This window comes from Patiria miniata, unplaced genomic scaffold (genome assembly GCF_015706575.1).
Source record: "Patiria miniata isolate m_02_andy unplaced genomic scaffold, ASM1570657v1 HiC_scaffold_3, whole genome shotgun sequence".
NCBI lineage: Eukaryota > Metazoa > Echinodermata > Asteroidea > Valvatida > Asterinidae > Patiria > Patiria miniata.
The window spans coordinates 27,740,855-27,760,151 of NW_024037069.1; the positions used below are offsets into that span (position 1 = coordinate 27,740,855).

Below are 19,297 nucleotides of genomic sequence, written 5' to 3' on the forward strand. Positions count from 1 at the left end.
CGGGTGTCAGTTCGTGGTGTCGTTGACGATTTGTTTCAATTTTTTTCATTTAAGGTAAACTTTGGTTCATCTTTGGTAGTGCTCCGTTACTGAGTATTGTGAGGCTTTTTTTTAGCCAAGCTGCACGCTCACATCAATAATGTCATAGCACTGCGCAAGGGAAGATACCCTTTTCGCTCATATTCCTCTGTTGCACACGATTGTCAACAATACACGAAAACTATCTTTACTGAAATAAAGGCAATTTCAGTTCGGTAAATAAGTCAATACCGGCTGATAATCTTGTCATAAATTGTGTTCAGTAAAATCTTGAACCTTCGAGACATATGCCATTGGGGGCGCTGTTTATGATACAAATTGATGTACATGTATCAAACAGTGCATTTAAAGCTTTTATGCTGTTCGTTCTTTGTTTTTTAGTGCTATATTTGGGCTGTTGGACAGTTGTAAAATTACCTTAAAATTTTTGTTTATTACAACTAAGATGGGAGGGGGTGATCCAATGGGACCTCGGACCAATGGGACTTCGGACCAATGGGGACTTCGGACCAATGGGACTTCGGACCAATGGGGACTTCGGACCAATGGGGACTTCGGACCAATGGGACTTCGGACCAATGGGGACTTCGGACCAATGGGGACTTCGGACCAATGGGACTTCGGACCAATGGGACTTCGGACCAATGGGACTTCGGACCAATGGGACTTCGGACCAATGGGACTTCGGACCAATGGGACTTCGGACCAATGGGGACTTCGGACCAATGGGACGTCCGACCAATGGGACATCCGAACAATTGGACGTTATACCAATGGAGAGCAATGGGACGTCGGACCAATGGTACTTCGGACTATAGAGACGTCCCCGATCCCGGGTGGTCCATTCCCTGGTCAAATAGTGGGGGGATAAATCCTCCCCATCCCCTAGCCCCGGGCTTTACGCTTTTGTCAGTGCGGTGTTCTGTCAAAACTCTTCTGTGCAGTTTCAAGAATTTGTGTGCATTTAAATATTGGATAAATCTATATCTTTCCAATAAAATCATAAAATGTCGTAATTTTAAAATAAAATGCCAAGAATTATTCACAAAGGCTTCAACAAAGTAACTTCCTTTTAGTTGTTTAAATTTTAAACTGCACTTTCCTTTTTAAAATTACCTTAAGATGCCAAATAGTCTGTGAAATTTACAAAGGCCTATTGAAAACACTTAGGATCTCAACTTCTAAGTTAAAAAAGTAAAAAAAAAAAACACCCGTAATTATTGAAAAAGAAAAGAAATATATACTTCCTATTTTGTGGTCTATTTCCATTACAAGATTAGCCTAAAAACATCCTGTTTAATCTTTAATGGTTCCTATTCCTCGTGAGCCTTTTAATAGGTTTGCAGCTAGAGTAAAAAAACAATCCAATGACACCGAAGTCTTAGGGTCTGTTGCAGTATGGGGATTAACTTGCAATTGCAGTGATATTACTGAGCGAATGTGCGTTCAGATCATTAATAATTTTTTAATTCGCATGTAATATTATACGCCAAATCCAGTGGACGCCTTATATTCCCTAAAGCAAGTAGTTACAAGTTTGTGATCTAAATTAACGTTGAAGTAAAATACAAAGAGTAGAAATTTAAAGTTGGTATATAGGCCTAGGTACTCTTTCAAACTTTCGATTTTCTTTTCCGAAAGAAATTAAAGGAATATAATGCCCTGTATACAAATAAATTTGCTTGTTTGTTTTTGCAGGCCTGTGTACAGTTTTATTAATCAGAAATTGCGCACACTATTCAGAACGAATTAAAGGAGCGTCCCGCTCTTAATTCTAAAGTTGAAATTAATTAATTGATTGCTTGTCACAGGCTGATTTTTGTTCGTGCGATGTCATTGGAAAGCTCATAAGTAATGTAATGCTAGAAAATTATCAATTCAAGGTTCCTAACCAAAAAGCACATATACACAAACTTTAACAATTTTGTTTTTACTCGTTCGTTTTTTTTTTCTTTTCAAGATCGTTTTAAAATCAAAGGACCAACTTTGGCTAAATGGTAGGGGCCTATTCGTCGGTGGAAGATTTAAATGCGTGCCTAGAATGACTAAGGTCAATTTGTTTTTAATTTGTGTTTAAGTTTTTGCCAAAGTGAAATGTGGTCTGCTAAAGCAAAGCCATTTTGATCTCTTCATAGTGTCAACTGGGGTAGAAAATACCTTTAGAAGCAAAGCTGAAATCATTTTGACTTGTTTTTCTTTATTGGGGTTGCGTCAGATTCTTTATAACAATGATAGTGCAGCAAAAAAAATATGGGGGACACATAAAAGTGTTTTGCGTTGACTACCCCGGTCCCGAATAAGCACCAAACGGCTGGCCTCCAAGTGAATGGCCTCGCAACTTCGCAAGGGAAAGTAAGCCATGTACGAATCGCATAATTCATGGCTACGGCTTCGTTTCTTGTAGTGTTTACCGTATTTTGAGAATCCGAAGCCGCAGACGAAAAATACAAGTTTCATTGAATACGGCTAAAGTTATGATCAGTCTTGCACCTGTCTCGTTTCCGCATAGTGTGTGACGACAATGTTTCGTGCACCAGTCCTGAATGACGGTCACGCATCAGTGACCACGACTAGCAAGTTGACGTGTTGAACATTTCGACTGCAAAATTTGCAGTTGTTCCTTTCTAATGTTTTGGAAATTGTAAGGGTTTTCTGTTCAAATTGTTGGATGTGAGTTACAGCCAGGTTCCGTTTCACGAAACTGTATCGCTGTTGGGTGACACAATCGCCTTATCTTCTTCCAAACCTCTCGGAAACAAGTTGCGGTCTTGCGGAAGTTGTCAACCGGTGCTTGTGGACGTGGGCGCAATGGCGCAGTCGGCGGGTCCATCGGGGAATTTCATGCCCGCTAACTTCCGGGTTCGAGGACATCTTGCCATGGAGCATTTTACTCGCTCGCTTCTGATTATCCTGTCCGTGGTATTCGGTGTAACAGGCAAGTTTAATAAGGCATCATTTACAATACGAAAAGTCTCAGTATTGTATTGAGGAAAGATTCCCATCTTGCCATCACTTGTCACCCACCCTGTGCACAAACCGTATCGAGACTAGCTGGAGTTACCGCAGCCCTATATTTTATCGTTGGGTTGTCATAGGACAACCCAACGATAAAATATAGGGCTGAGCATGGAGGAGTAACTCCAGCTAGGTCACTATTAAAGGGAAAAATTAGTGATGGCCAGATATGGGAATCTTTTCGATCTGGATTGTGCTCAAGACACTGTTGTCGTGTTGTACAAAATTGGAAATGTTTTTCAATCCCAGATTCATGTCTTTTTAACATTTTTGCAATGTCTGACCTTCACTGAGATAATGAGGAAAAAATGTGGCGTCGGGATGCAACATTTTCCCCCAAAACATCCTAATTCAGTAACTGCCAAATTACATTTGTATCAAGATTTATCCATAGATTGTTACAGGAGAATTTCCTTAGAAAATATTGCGTCATGGTGTAATTAATTAAAGTCATATGGTCGTATCACGACTAGGAGCCTGAACGTTCAAGCTAATACCTCTTATATGCAAAATGCTGTGTTTGTTCAAAAACATATCTCAAAAGTCACCGAAATTAATTTTCTTGTAATGATGTGACATTAATTTTTCTATTTTCTATAAGGAATTGTATATTTAGCCGGCCAGTTTAGGGTTCTTTCAGTAAACAATATTTTGCCTGTTAGATTGTACAGCGCATTATAAAAGGTATTTAATTACCTCCACTGTTGTGCAGCACCCGATGGCCTAGTGGATAAGGGCATACCGGTTATCTGTACATGTAGTTCGTGAGTGAGAGATCCCTGGTTCAAATCCCTACTGGTGATATTTACACACCAAAAATCATTTCAAAAAATTAAGAATATTGTTATTTCTTATTTTATATTGACTCCAACATTTAATTACAGAGTACATGTATCACATTTTCTTTTTGTGATTTGTGACTCTGGAGGAGTTTTTATTTAATTAAAGAAAAATAAAGTCCGAAATTGTGAAAAGGTATTCCCCAATGGCACGTTATTGTTCATGCAACAAGTCATACCTACATGTAGATGAGTTAGGACGTGTTGACAAAATATCGTCTCAAGCTAAAATTTTGCATGATGATCTCATTCGTTTAAAGTTCTTTTATCTTAAATCGGGCAAATTAAACATGTTTCTTAATATGTTACAATATATCTTCCTAAAATCACTTAATCTTTTTATTTGATAAAACGAAAACATTTAGCGAGCCACCCAAACCTATTTCTGCGTTTTTCTCAAAGCAACTCAAAACTGAGATGCAACCTATTTACACTGACACGACGATGTCAAGTTTTGTGTTTAAAAGTTTATTTAGGATCCCTCTATTTTTCTGGTTTCACTCAGTTTTGCTTTACTTCTTGCAAGGCATTTTTTAATTTCAAAATTTTTATTTGCAATCTCAAGCTGTCATTTTCGTTGAGATTGGCACTGTGTAAAGTACTGTTTTTACATCATTTTGAGTTTTAACAGAATTTAAGGGAAAAATGTGACAAAATAATACCAGGTTTGGCAGTGGACGATGTGCAACGAATAACATTCCATGGTTGTCGGACCGCTGTTTTAGCTGTCCATTCAAGTACATGTATAACCCCAATAGAGCAAAAGTTCCATATACCTGGCCACCATACTTTCACTGCCAAACATTTCACCTCAGTGACCTCAGCTTGTTCATTGAAGACAGATCCCTTAAACTTGCTTTAGTAAGGAAAACTAAATTCGTCTGAGAAAAAGTTGTTATACATGTACATGTAAGGCCATATGTTCGGACTTCCAATTGTATAGGCAGCCAAACTCGGGAAGCCGGGAAGTGTAGCGGTGTGCACATGCGATTGTGGCTGGATACGGATAGTTCATGTGTAACATAGTTGCATTGGCATTTCAGGACATTTTTCTGCAAGTGGCTCAAACTATAAAATATAATGAAGGAACATGAAGCATATGACTGAGTTTAATAGTTCTCTTCATGACTGACATGACTACAAACAATGCAGTTTTACTGTTAGTAATAACCATTTTGGACACATCGCAAGTTATTGCATCATGGCGTGTTAACTGCATTATGTGGTATTTTTACTCCATAAGAAATGTGTACACTTCGATTCAGTTTAATACAAAAGGCCAAATAAAACAAAATACTGCTGCTTCTGATTGCGTGGCATTTAAAGATACATTGTAGGGTAGGTAGGTGGAAAAAAATGTTTGGGGGGGGGCAATTTTTTTGTGTACGATCATATGGAGGTGTCTGTGTGTAGTCAAGGGTATAAGGTATTAATTGATGATTTTCAGGGTTTTCCCCTCATTTTTCCTCCAAAAAAATAGGGTAGAGGCTGTCAAATATATTAAATAGGGTAACCGGAAGCAGGTCTATAATTTGTTTTGGCCCAATTCTCTGTTTTAAACTTTGCAAATTTAATGATATAGTGCACCAATTGACAAACACCTTTTACTTTATATATATATACATTGGGTATATTCATCCAGCAAAATTAGATTTTCATATTAATATTCAGTGTGTACTGTATGTGTTACAACTAAAGTAAAAGAAAATTACAAGACACCAGGCGCGGATCGGGGGGGGGGGGGGTGGTTCAAGGAGAAAACCCAAAACCAGCTCTGTCAAAAGTAATTTTGATGCCCCGCGGCGAAGCCGAAAGGGCATACTGTTTCTGCCTTGTCCTTCCGTGGGTGGGTGGGTGGGTGGGTGGGTGGGTGTGTGTGTCCGGACAAATCTTGTCAGTGCGATAACTTGAGAAATACTTTACATATGAACTTCAAATTTGGTTTGTGGATTGTTCTTGGTAATCCTAAGAAGCCTTTTGCATTTGGGGCCGAAAGGTCAAGCGTCAAGGTCACAGTGACTAAAATAAAAGAAATTTTGTCAGCGCGATAACTTGAGAAATACTTTACATATGAACTTCAAATTTGGTTTGTGTATTGTTCTTGGTAATCCTAAGAAGCCTATTGCATTTGGGGCCGAAAGGTCAAGGGTCAAGGTCACAGTAGCTGAAACAATAGAAATTTTGTCAGCGCGATAACTTGAGAAATACTTAATAAGAACTTCAAATTTGGTTTGTGGATTGTCCTTGGCAATCCTAAGAAGCCTTTTGCATTTGGGGCCGAAAGGTCAAGGGTCAAGGTCACAGTGGCAAAAATAAAAGAAATTTTGTCAGCACGATAACTTGAGATATACTTTACATATGAACTTCAAATTTGGTTTGTGGATTGTCCTTGGCAATCCTAAGAAGCCTATCGCATTGGGGGTCGAAAGGTCAAGGGTCAAGGTCACAGTGGCTAAAACAATAGAAATCTTGTATTTACATGTATTCTGAGATCATAGGGATTAGGGATTAATTCATATAAAACCTACAGAAGACACTAATGCTGTCAATGAACGTTCCATGTGACCAAGGTACATGTAAGTTGATGTTAGAGTGGTGTTATGTCATGGAAACAGTCACGGTTGCGGGGCATTTGTGTTTGTAAACACACCTGACTTGTTTTTAATAGAAATTCATTAAAAATAATGCAAACATCCCACCCCCCTGCTCTGACACGCAAACAAATTATAGGGGGCCTACTGGTAATAATGTCTGCTTGTGCAAAAAAAAAAAATGGTTAGAGCCAGCTTCCGGAAGCAGAACTTTAATTTTTTTTGTGCATAATCTCTGTTTTAAACTTTGCAAATTTAATTCAAATAGTGCACCAATGAACAAACACTTTTTACTTTATACATTGGGTATATTCATCCAGCAAAATCAGATAAATTTCCATATTAATATTATTTTTATTTGACCAGGACATGTCATACAAACAATATTACCAAAAAACAAGTACATGAACATAAAGAAAAGCGAAGCAAAACAAGTAAATAAGCAAATAAGTAAATAATTGTTTTATCCACACAGTAACACTAACAACAATAGACCTATGAAAACATGCATTCTGAGCCATGCTCTTACTTGGGTCAATATTGGTCAAGTGACCCATTGGTTTGTTAAAAGTATACCAGTGAAAGTGGAAGGAAATTTTGACCATTTGTGACCATTTAAACAGCAGGAGGGTTAAAGTTTCAAAGGCAGATATTCAAATGAATGCACGCAGAAGGTGACTGTTCAGTGTGTGTACTGTATGTGTAACAACTAAAGTAAAAGAAAACTACAAGACACCAGGCGCGGATCCGGGGAGGGGGGGTCAAGAAAAAAACCCAAACCAGCTCTGTCAAAAGGTTTTTCTTTATAGAAATTCGTTAAAAAATAATGCAAACACCCCCCCCCCCCCATCCTGCTCTGACACCGAAACAAATTATACTGGCAATAATGTCTGCTTGTACAAATAATAATGGTTAGAGCCAGCTTGGTTAAGGGGTAATTGTACATTATTCCGGTAGTGTTAATAATCGTCAGATTTGAACAGCGCTCCCATTGAAATTATGGTACAAGCCCCCCCCCCCCCCCTTATTGCTTTTACATTTGAGAATTATTTGCTGATGAACCCCCCAGCTGCAAAAAAATCCTGCATCCCCCTGGACACTAAATATCTTTTGTGTTTTTGGCTTTGTACCTTCAGCAGGTGACACAGTTCACCTGACAATGGTCACGCCCATACCGTATGGGGCAGGGTCACAGCCCTCAGGAAGCATCAGCTGTTTCCGTAGCAGTCCTGATAATGACGTCACATTGAGCTTTGGCAGACCATTCCAGATAGGTGTGGGAGGATCTTCCATACAAACATCTACCGCCCTCCCAACTGGCAGTAGTCAATCAATGGATGGACAAAATTTAGTCACACAGGATCTGACCACCAGTAATGATGCCACTGGGTTGTTTTATTGTGAAGGTTCCAATAGAAGCTTAACAACGAGGGTATACAGCATCATCCACAGTGTGAATAGTAAGTAAATTCGTGGACATCACAGTGCTAAGATGAAGCAAGAACCAAATGATGTCTGTGAAATATCGAATTAGTCGATATTTTTAAATGGTCCATGACATATACAGGGTGAGTCAAAAAAAAGGCAAAAACCAAATATCGGGACCATTGTTTTAGCGAAGTTCTGCATGTAGCACTTTCAAAATCCAGGATATGAAAGCCCAGTTCATAACCTTTTTCTTAGTACAAAAATCATTCAGATCACTCAGAAATGTACTTTTTAAGTTACGTAATTTTTTTAACACAACCACTGTTTTAAAGTTTTGTCCACAGTGTGTTCTTTCAGCAAAACAAAAACAAATCACATTGTTTTCATTTTGCTGAAAGAAAGCACACATTTTCTTGTGATCCTAGGACAGAACTTTAAAACGCTGGTTGTGTTTAAAATTCCGTAACTTGAAAAGTACGTAAGTGATTTGAATGATTCTTGTACTAAAGAAAGCTTATGAATTGGGCTTTTATATCCTAGATTTTGAAAGTGCTACAAAATGTACATGCAGAACTTCACTAAAATAATAGTCCCGACATTTGGATTTCGCTTTTGTTACTCGCCCTGTATTGTACTTTGGAACATATTTTGCGTATCTTTCTACTCCTCTTAAACTACGTGTCATCCCTTTTTGGTAACTCTTAGTGAAAAGTACACTTCTTTAAACATTAAATAAAAAACCTTGCTTTTCCTGAAAACTGAGGACGCTGTTGCTGTGATGTCATTTTAGGAACATACTGTTTAGTTTAGGGGGTTTCTGTTAAAATTGGAACCCAAAATTGCTCATTGTAAACATTTTGGAGAAAACTTTGCTTTGAGACAATGAATCACCAAAAAACAATTTAGGACAGCAAAATATCAAAAATGTTGGTAAAGTTTTGTGCTAAAACAGCTGTAACATGGAGGTTTTTGCGTGAAATGACCAAAAAGGCACCAAAAGCCAAGCACCGTCGATATTAGAATTTTCAATAATCGATATATCAGAAATCCAATATTGAGTATATTCGATATATATATCGATTATCCCATGAACGAGTTCAGTAAAAAAAAATATTAAAGATATAAAAAAAAATTAGGAAATGTCGCACCTGTTTTTAATTTTTGTAGCCCCCCTCGGTACTTTAATATCGTACGGGGATGATAGAGTGACTCCTTGTTTGCAGGGGACATATTAAGTCGTGAACCCCAAACATGACGGGTGGCGTCTGCCAGAGGTAACTGTCCGACCCTTAACTTGCATTAGGAATTGAGTATGACTTTTGGGGTGGATTTGTTGACTCAATGAATACAGTGCACTCTCTAGTCACAGTGTTGAAGAAAGAAATTCACTTTCTGATACTGTCGAGATATTAATCCTCAAAATCAGAAGGTACGATATTTCGATATAATGATTAAAAAAATGATATCGGCGATATCAATATCAAAATGATATTGAATAATTAAGTAATATCAATATATCGATGGTGTTTACAAAATGCCCTTAAAAATGACAAAATGAAAATTGAAAATATGGTTACATGGGACACAAAGATGCATTTACAAGGACTGCTTAAAAAAAATTACATTACATGGACCCTCTAATATATGCATCGTAGATGTCTGTCAATTTTATAGACAGTTCGTACATTGCATATTTTATCACTTTTGTGAAATTGCTCAGAAAAAATACAATACAACAAAGGCCCAGGGCTTTTATGACTTTCAACAAAATTAAAACAGTTTTGTTCTCTTTAAAGGGAATGTACAACATTTGCTTTTGCTCTAATTTTCAGAAATAAATGGATTTGCAAAAAATAAATGTTACAGCAAATATTGTTAAACTGACTTGTTTCACGTTTTAGGCTTGTAGATGCTGGAAAAATCAAGACAACCAATCATTTACTTGTAGTCTTTTTTCCTGACCCCACTTAAGATGAAATGGAGCAATTTGTGGACTTTGGAGAATTGTAAGGTCAGAGAATCAGTCTCGCAGGCTTGTATACATGTATGATCTCTTCACAGGTGTGTAATCAATTGCAAAGAAAGTGCGGAATGATTAAATATGAAAAATTAGGAGCAGTTTTGAAAATAAGCCAGATTTCTCCAACGCTGGTCGGCCGACCAGCGTTGGAAAAATACCATTTTTCTTGCAAATGTCAGCACACCAGGAGTCACAATTTTACAGGATGCTTTAGACTGTCATTCCCTAATAATCCAGTAAGGTATTTCGTGATAATTTGATCATTTCGTTTTTTGATGTTTGCAAATGTTGTATCGTCCCTTTAAAATATGAAACATGTATTTACTTTTTTAAGAAATCAACATGTGCTTTGTGTAAAGAAGCTTAAAAAAAAGGAACAAATTGCTGGGTAGAACATACAGACCCTTTAAAAAACAATTACTGTCATATATTTTGTTTTAATTCCCTTTTCATATTGCTGTCAATATTGCAGGAAAGTTTGAGCCACATAATGGACTGGTGACAAAGACTATCGATGCAGAAGAAGGTGTCACTCTCGTGATTAACTCTTACAATTCTGGTCATACTCCTCTGTGGCGTAGAATTAGCGATGGAACTTCGACAGATTTAGATCAATACAATGGATTGTACAATGTCACGGTTCCTTCCTCCATGGTCAGTGATGGAGATTTGTTTGCCACAATACAGAGTTCGCTGTCAGTTGGTGATAATCACTTTAGTGTGATTAGAGTCATAGTCAGAGGTAAGCAAAAAAAAAGCATTGCAAGTATCCATGGACATGATCATTTGTAGGAATTTGCACGAGGGTGATGTAAATTACAGTAGATTTGCACTTCACCGATAATTTTTGTCAACACTTTGTACTTGGTAATGTCCAAGGGCTTGCAGAAAAAATTTCACAAACTTACTCGGGTGGGAATTGATCCCACAACCTCCTGGTAAGACATCTGCTGTAGTAAACAAGAGTTCGTGGGTTCAAGTCCACCCTAGTTATAATGCTTATTTTTGGACAATTCTGTGTATAAAGTGTTTATCAAAATATACGGCCCAATCTTGATTGAACAAGATTATCCATAGAAAAAATGCCCCGAGAAGAAACCTTTGTTTATCGAAACCTTTTTACCTTAATGAACATCTTATTTTTGTAAGTTTAAGTATGGATAATATTGGATATGATACGGGATGTGGAACATAGCATTTGAAATGTTTCTCTTGTGCCTAGCTGTAGAATTGAGGTCAATTATAGAATTGTATGTAACAATGGTAGTGGTATCATACATATATACATGTGTTTACTGCTCTAGACAAAGTTGACATGATGAGGGAATGAAAGACAAGTGTTGGCCGCTTTTCTGTGATCAATGCAGTGGTGAAAATGGTATGAGTACCACTGGCATACAATTTTCACAAATGTACAGTTAAAGTTCTTTGTGTGTGGGTGGCAGCTTGTGTGGGATATTTCTAACCTTCAAATTGATGTCAAATCTTTGTTTGACCTGACTGATATGCAAGATGTTACAGGACTTCATAGTGCCAACTACCATACTGGTACATTGAATTTTAGCGTGGCATGATATACATGCAGTGTTCTAGCCAGGCATCAAATAGCGCTAGCACCCGCTACGCTTTCGGAAATAAGCGCTACGCTTAAATCGCGCCGCTACGCTACCACTACGCTATCCGGTTCGTTAGTGTGACGTCACCTCCAGCACTTTCTGCACGATTGGAACCGGAAGTTAACGCAGCCCGAGCGTTTGCAGCCAATGGGCGCTAGTAATCAGGGGTGTGCGCGTGTGTATGACGATTCTACTAACGAACCGGATAAATTTTGGTTGCGAAAAAAAAATATCTGCCGTTTGTTCGTATACAAGCGCAGCGACTTTGAGCATTGCGCACTTGCCGTACGACACAGCGAAAAATAAACAACGATCCCACCGCACGTACCCCGTACGATACCCCTACCGTGATGCTGCGCAACACGCATTCGCTATGATAGCAATAAGCACATGCTGTTTTGTGCTGCGTAGATACAGCGCTCCGTACGGACGTACGTGGACCACACCATTTTGCGCTATCGGGTGTGCTTTCCTAAGGTCAATATTTACAAGCATTTCAACTGTTTTAAAATTATAAATAATACTTTTTATCAAGTTCGAAACATATAACTGTTTGAAAATAAGTCCTTCAACGTCGGAACATAATTTTCGTAAAGGATTTATTCGAGAAACGATGTCCAAAGAAAGGTTAAGCACCCCTACGATATCAATGGATCCGTCCCCAAAGATGGCCGCACGTGAAGAATTCTTCTCGAAGAATGTCGCTGTCGAAAATTTGGATTTTTGACTACACTACTCGTTGCTGATAATAACAGTTCAATAAGTTTGGTAGTAAAAACGGATCTGTTTGTTCTTAGGACAAAACCAATCAGCAAGTATTGCAACAAAACAAGTTTTTTTAGCGCTCCACGAATGCGTAGCTTTCTCAAATGCTGAGGGAAATTTGGTCGCGTAGTTCGCCGGCGTAGCCGGTGTGGGCTGGCCCGCGCCGCGCCCGCACGCCGGGCCGGCCGGGGCCGGCCGCGGCCGGGATAGGAAGCAATTCCCGGTGATTATTTCTCATTGTCATTATCTACAATTATATTTTTTTACATAACAAGGATTTCTCCTTCACATTGTGTTGTAGCATATTGAAATTGCAATCGCCGACGACTTTTTATGTCTGAGACCTCCATGGTTTTACAATTTCTCTCCCTGCCGATCGGATGGTTTTATTTACAAATTTAAAATCGGAACTACTGCTACTACGGCAGCGCTACACAACACAAGGCTTCTTGAAATATGAAATGTTCATGCGATTTGTTCTCACACTTAATATTGACAAAGTAAATCCCAATTTTTTATAAAACATTGAGGAACTACTAATATTGGTTAAACATCAGAAAGCATCGATCTTGGAACAACTTGTACATTGTAAACGTAATCTAAAATTTGAAAACAGAAGAAACTTTACACAAGCAAGAGTATTAATCATTGAAACAATAAAACAAAATTTCTTATAATTTTAAACACTTCTGCTAAAAAAAAATCAGGGGAAAGTGGCAGGGAATCGCCTCAGATTGCACCACAGACCATCTAGAGTCCAAATTTTCCGGGCCCCTTAAGCGGGCCCCGGACCCCACGCCGTAAGGGCTTCGCGCTCCGCGCTCGCATTAGTCGCCGAACCAAATTACCCCTATGCTATAATTTCACCCTGGCTAGAACACTGTATACATGTATTGTGGATTGGCCAAAATATGACATGTCAGCTACATTTAATATTTCACAATGAATATATCATCTATCACACTCTGATAAACTTTACAATAAAATATACTTGTTTTCAGAAATATGATTGTAATAGTATTGAGCATAGCTACAGAATTAAAACATTTTATGAGAATAGTTGCCTTTTCCATTACAATTTTGTTTTCCAGGTTGTGTTGCAGACAAATGGGGTACTACTGGCTGTGCAGGCGTATGTGATCCATGCTACAATGGAGGAGTGTGTGATGATGAGACAGGAGATTGCATCTGCCCACCAGGATTCAGTGGACCAAACTGCCTCACAGGTAAGCTCATTGCCTGGTCTGTCTGTCTGTCGGGTGGGCTGTCGGTCTGAGTGTGTGACATGTGCTACAATGGAGGAGTGTGTGATGATGAGACAGGAGATTGCATCTGCAAACCAGGATTCAATATTTTAATGACTAGTATACATGTATGTAGTAATAAAGTTGATTTGTAGCTTGTGATGGTGTTAAGCACAGTTATATAGGACAACTTGGTCATCGCTGTTTTAGGTAATTACAATTAAATGGTGATTTTTCAGAGTTATTGTTAAGTTATCACAGGGAATTGTTGGTCATTAAAACTTGAGCTGTTGGAATGGTCACCCTTTTTTCTTACAATACATGTACTGGATATCAAATAAACCATCACAGTATGAGAAAATACACACTATTGTGTCCATTTAAAGCATGCAGAATTACTTTGAGGCCAAAGTGAAGACATGCAATTTGAGACTTTTCCTAGAATTGTTAAAGGTTTATGGTGTTGCAACAAGTCACTTTATTGTGTGACTTGAGTCAAGCCAATCCATCAGGTTCAAAGATCGAGTCGACTTGTTTTGGGTGTCATTCTTGCTCATTCAGTTCAAGTCACTGACATTGTAACGCCATCTTATTTAAAATCACAAACTGAGACTGGGCTGTTGCGTAGTTTTGGCTTTTTAAAAACAAAATCGTCGTCAAGACTGTGATGATTAATTTTTGCACTGATTGCATATTTGCATTCATGTTGCTACCGGTAGTGTAAACCAGCTTACCATACTTAGTAGGGCAGTGCTGAAGATATGGAATATTCAATCGGTCATCCACTGAATATTTGAATAGCATTTTTCTGTTTTCAATGTTTGGAAACTGTGAGGGGTCTTTAGAAGATGAAATTAGAAGTGCCTGTGATGTCATTTTAATCTTATAAGTTTGCATGTTTCAAATCTTTAGGGTATCAACTAGTCGGCTTTATAAAAAAAAAATATAGCGATAAACACACGATGATCTTAATATTTAGTGGGCTATTTAATTCCTGATCAGTGCAGGCAAGTTTCAACCAGGGCTTGCTCATGCACTTCCCTGCTGCTTGCTGGCAAGTGCAATTTCTAACTGGTGTGCACAGTTAGGCTGACATACATGTATATGTATGTGCACTTTGTATCTAAAACTTGTTTGGTGTGTTCGGATGTTCCAATATTCCATTGAATCCCAACATATATCCAAATTTGAATAATCAAATACTAAAATACTTGTGTTTGATAGCAGTCACTACAATTGTTTTCAACATTTTGAGCGGTGATGAGCTTTTGACTCTTGCAAACAGATACTTGAGTTAAGTTATTTGCTCACAGTGACTCAAGTAAACTCTAGTCTTTAGCTCTAATGACACCAAAATAAGAGCTTGATTCAGACTCGAGTTGAATAATGGAATCCAGTTATTATATCGGATGTACAGTCCATTCTTTTTTCTTGTTTCACTCTGGAGATGAGTTTTATATTAAAATTGCTTTATTTCAAGCAGTACAGATTGGTACATAAAGTTACGATTCACCTTTGTATCAGACATTGATAAAAAAAAAAAAAATTCCTTTTTTGGCAAAACAAAAAGATTGTTTAGTGACATTGATTTGATGTGTATATTTTTTAACTGCCAAACACTTTTCTTTCATTGCAGCATGTGGCAGGCACATATTTGGCTGGAATTGTGAGTTCAACTGTGAGTCAGCTCCAGCCAACATTTGTCAAGGCCAGTTTGGTCTACCAGATCCTTATGGGAACAGCTGCATCTCGGGATATACAGGCACATACTGCAATATGCGTAAGTGTTGCCTGGAAATTGTCATACATGTAGTCATACAATGTAGGCTTTGAAATATGTTCCATGTACTTCTAGTACAACATGCTTAACCCTAACTCCCTGCTGTATTTTATTACATGTTAGGCCAAAAAAAAAATATTCGGTCTCTGGTCAGACCAAAGTTCCGGAATTGACGCGGCCACGCGGCTTCTTTTTTTCTTTCTTTTTTTCAAGCTTGGATTGTACAGACAAGGTGGGTACTATTTTGCTTTTTTGGTGTCCTCATGTACATTGGTGTCCTCCATAATTTGCCTTGGTGCTTTCAATCATTTGCCTTGGTGCAATTTCCCATTCCTTGGTGCTCTTTGGTAACAAAAAATTGAGAAGGTGCGGAAATAGAGGGCACTGTTGGAGCTACCGCGGAACATTTTGAACAAAAAAGATCGACGCGCATGATTAAAATCGACGCGCGCGCTGACCAGAGACCGACTTATTGTTTTTTTTGGCCTTAAGTACTTGACTAAGTCCCCCAAAATCCATCAATTACACTGCTTCCAATGCATGCTTTGCTTTATAGGCCTCGAGGCCCAAGTCCATCATACTCCATCAATATTTAGTCACACCAGGCCTGCAGGACCAAGTCCCCCAAAATCCACCAAAATGGGAGGATGTATGTTGGTGGTTGGGGAGGTTAGGGTTAATGATTCTTTAATTAAAGTTCAGGTTTCCTAGATTAAGTTTCAGTGTAAGAAAAAAAGAAGCTCTTTCGCAAACAATTGACAACACAAACTGGCTCTAAAACAGTAGTTTCAAAAGCAGTTTTAGTTGCCCAATAAAAGGAAAATGAACATTTTTTTTCTTAGATATTATTGTTTAAGGCACATGTGGTTTACAAAGCTGTTTTTAACAAAGATCAACTGTACATTTGACATCACAGCAGGTAAGGAAAAACTGCATTAAAGTTTTTTAGGACAACATCCTTTTTATAATGTGACATTACCGGTAGGTGGAAATCTATGATTAATTATAACTTATAGTCCTACATATATACCGGTAGGTACTTCCAACTTCATTTGTTGGTCTTGAATAATTTTGCAGGTTGTTGTACATGTACCGGTATAGCAAAACCAAAATAAATGGCTTCTTGCCCTAAAAATTTGATTGTGCTATTGAGTTCCTACACAATGGAAAATTTTCGAAGATTTAAGGAGATCAACAGCAAAAATCAATTCATAACTATGGCTGTAGGGCATAGATCTATATTAAACTACTACAGCCCACACTCACTGTTCAAAGTGAAACCCACTGGGCACATCCATACTTGTTTATGCCCAAACCTATGGAAAACATGAAATTAAGTATGGCTTAAGTAGGGTTATTTGCATATACTGTATGCATTTGCATTCTATACTGGTGCATTATCGAAGTTGATACGCCCAAAAATCGAAATGCACAATCAGGAACTGAGCGTTTCATTTTGCTCTGCGCAAATAACACAAACGTGCATCCTGCTCATATAGAACGTGCTTGTGTTTTTCGGTGTGTGTTGAACCTGTACGTTGCATTTACAGTACCAGCCGGTACATTATTCGAAATCCATAACATGTGCTTTTATATATGTTCCACAGACATTCAAAATGCCTGCATTCAGGACGGCATCAATTTGTATCTCCATGGAGAATGAGGAGTTAAGGCTCTAGTAATTTAATATACATGTAGCTCTATCTATGCCTTAGGGTCAGTGTTGTACCGGTAGTTACGTACAATTCCATGAGTGCAAGTGCAATGCAATCTGTTTCCATGGGTCCAAATAAATTTCCATGAGCACTAATTAGTACAAGTACGAGTATCACTTGAGTACAAGTATGAGCATGAGTACTTTCCTTATATGAGCACATTCCAATGTGTACACGTTTTCTCAAGGGCCTTTCCATCGGACCAGGCATTGCAAAAGCAGAAGCCTCTCAAACAATAGAAATTGCTTTCTTTTTTGTAGAACTTTACATGTACATGTACCTCTCATACATGTAAAATTCTACATGGGAACATGTGCTATGAGTATGGGCAAGATATGAATATTTATGGCATCACAAATCTTTTCAATATCCGTAGTTAGTCTGAAGGAATTCATGACAACTGTTTAATACATAAACAGCACAGGACAATTTCTGAGAAAATTAGTTTAGAGCGAATAGGATTTTGAGGTAATTGGCTACCTGAATCATTTCAGTCATCATTAATGTAAAACACATAGTGTTAGTTTATTGTTCGCTTAAGTACATGTATGCCTTAATTGATTGCAGTTTGTCCCTCTGGATCATTTGGTGCTGGATGTACCCAGACCTGCCGCTGTCAGGCAGGCGATGCAGTTTGTGATAGATTCACTGGAGCATGTACACCAAGTGGATGTCAAGCTGGTTGGTCTGGCACAAGCTGCCAAAGTAAGTATGTCAGACAATGTTGCCTTCCTCATATTGCTATCTGGTTTGTTTAGTGTGACGTCACTTCAGTTTAAACCACGCCCACTGCACATTAAGTAGCGCTGGAACAATTGAACTGGAAGTTAACGCAACTCGAGTGTTTATCCAATTGGGCGCTTGTAATCAGTGATGGGTGCGTGTGTATGACGAAGTCACTAACGAACCAGATGAGTAGATGTGCACGGACTTGTCAAATACATCATTTTTCTCTTATCAAGTAGACCTGATTGTGTGATATGTATCTTAGTTTACGAGAAACATAGAACTATGTTTTATTTATTTCTGCTCACTAAGGAATAGAGAATAACGTTTTTAAGCTATACTGCATAATGTATGAATACTTTAGGTTCCTGTATCTTAATTCTGATACAATGTGCAGCAGTTCATAGTCTTGTCACAAACTCTTTCTTACTTTCTACGTACAAATTATTACAGCTGACCTGCTTGAGTACATTAGATATTTGCTCTTTTTCCTTACAATTTATTGCAGCATATATTTCACTTTAGACATAATTACACATGATGTGATAGGGCATGATGCACAGCATAAGCCTGAAAGCAAAATGTACAAGTAGTCAAGTGGCTTAGATCCAGTTTTTGACAACATTGTGATCAACTGGTCCCAAAAATTTAAACTTGTTGGTAAGACTATACTTGACGTTTTTACGTTTGGCAAGACTGTACTTGATGATATCTAGCGAAAGGTAAATGCAGGCAATGGTAGCCATTTTGAATCTTCCATATGACATGATAACTATCAGCTATATGCTTCTGAAAATGTTATTTAAATAAGGATATGTAAATAGAATCCCCCCAAAAAGAATTTTCCAAAAATATAAATAATTAAAATATACCATGAAGTATGGGAATAAATATATTAAGTGGCAGCTATTTATGATTCATACAAATTAGGCACCCTTACCAAAAGTATTTTAGGTGTCACCTCTTCTAAATATCTTCTCTAGGGCTGTAAGCATGGTAAGAATCTATCTGCCAAGTTTGGTGCTTTGGACCAGTTGGTCACGATTCCTACCATAAGCCACCTGACTAATGTGAGGTTGTTGATGCAAAACGATGTCTCTCTGGGACAGCATTGAGAATGTTGAGTAAAATGCACAGCCAAAACATGATAGGGAAAGAAAGGCAGGTGATGTTTATGTCGTAACATTTTCCATTATTTTAAATATTACCCGTGCAGTATCAGGTACATGTCTGCCTGGCTACTTTGGACTGGATTGTTCTGATGATTGTCACTGTGCTACCAACGCTGCCTGCGTGAGAGACAGTGGCTACTGCAGTGGATCGAATGGAGTCTGTGCTGATGAATTCAAGTCAGATATGAATGCAAACAACTGTCAGACGGGTAAATGACTACTTTGTACAGCCATGCAATGTTATAAATATTTTGAATATTGTGGATGAGGATGATCACAGCTTTAAAATGGCTATTTATGTTCGATTTCATATCAGTCACACAACACAGTCATTTTAAGTAGCTTTA

At 38.1% G+C, this 19,297-nt stretch overlaps 1 pseudogene; it reads left to right on the forward strand.

The window, feature by feature from the left end:
* Positions 1 to 2,657: 2,657 nt before the first annotated feature.
* The window catches only part of LOC119736620, a 44,934-nt pseudogene continuing 28,294 nt past the window's right edge, over positions 2,658 to 19,297 (forward strand).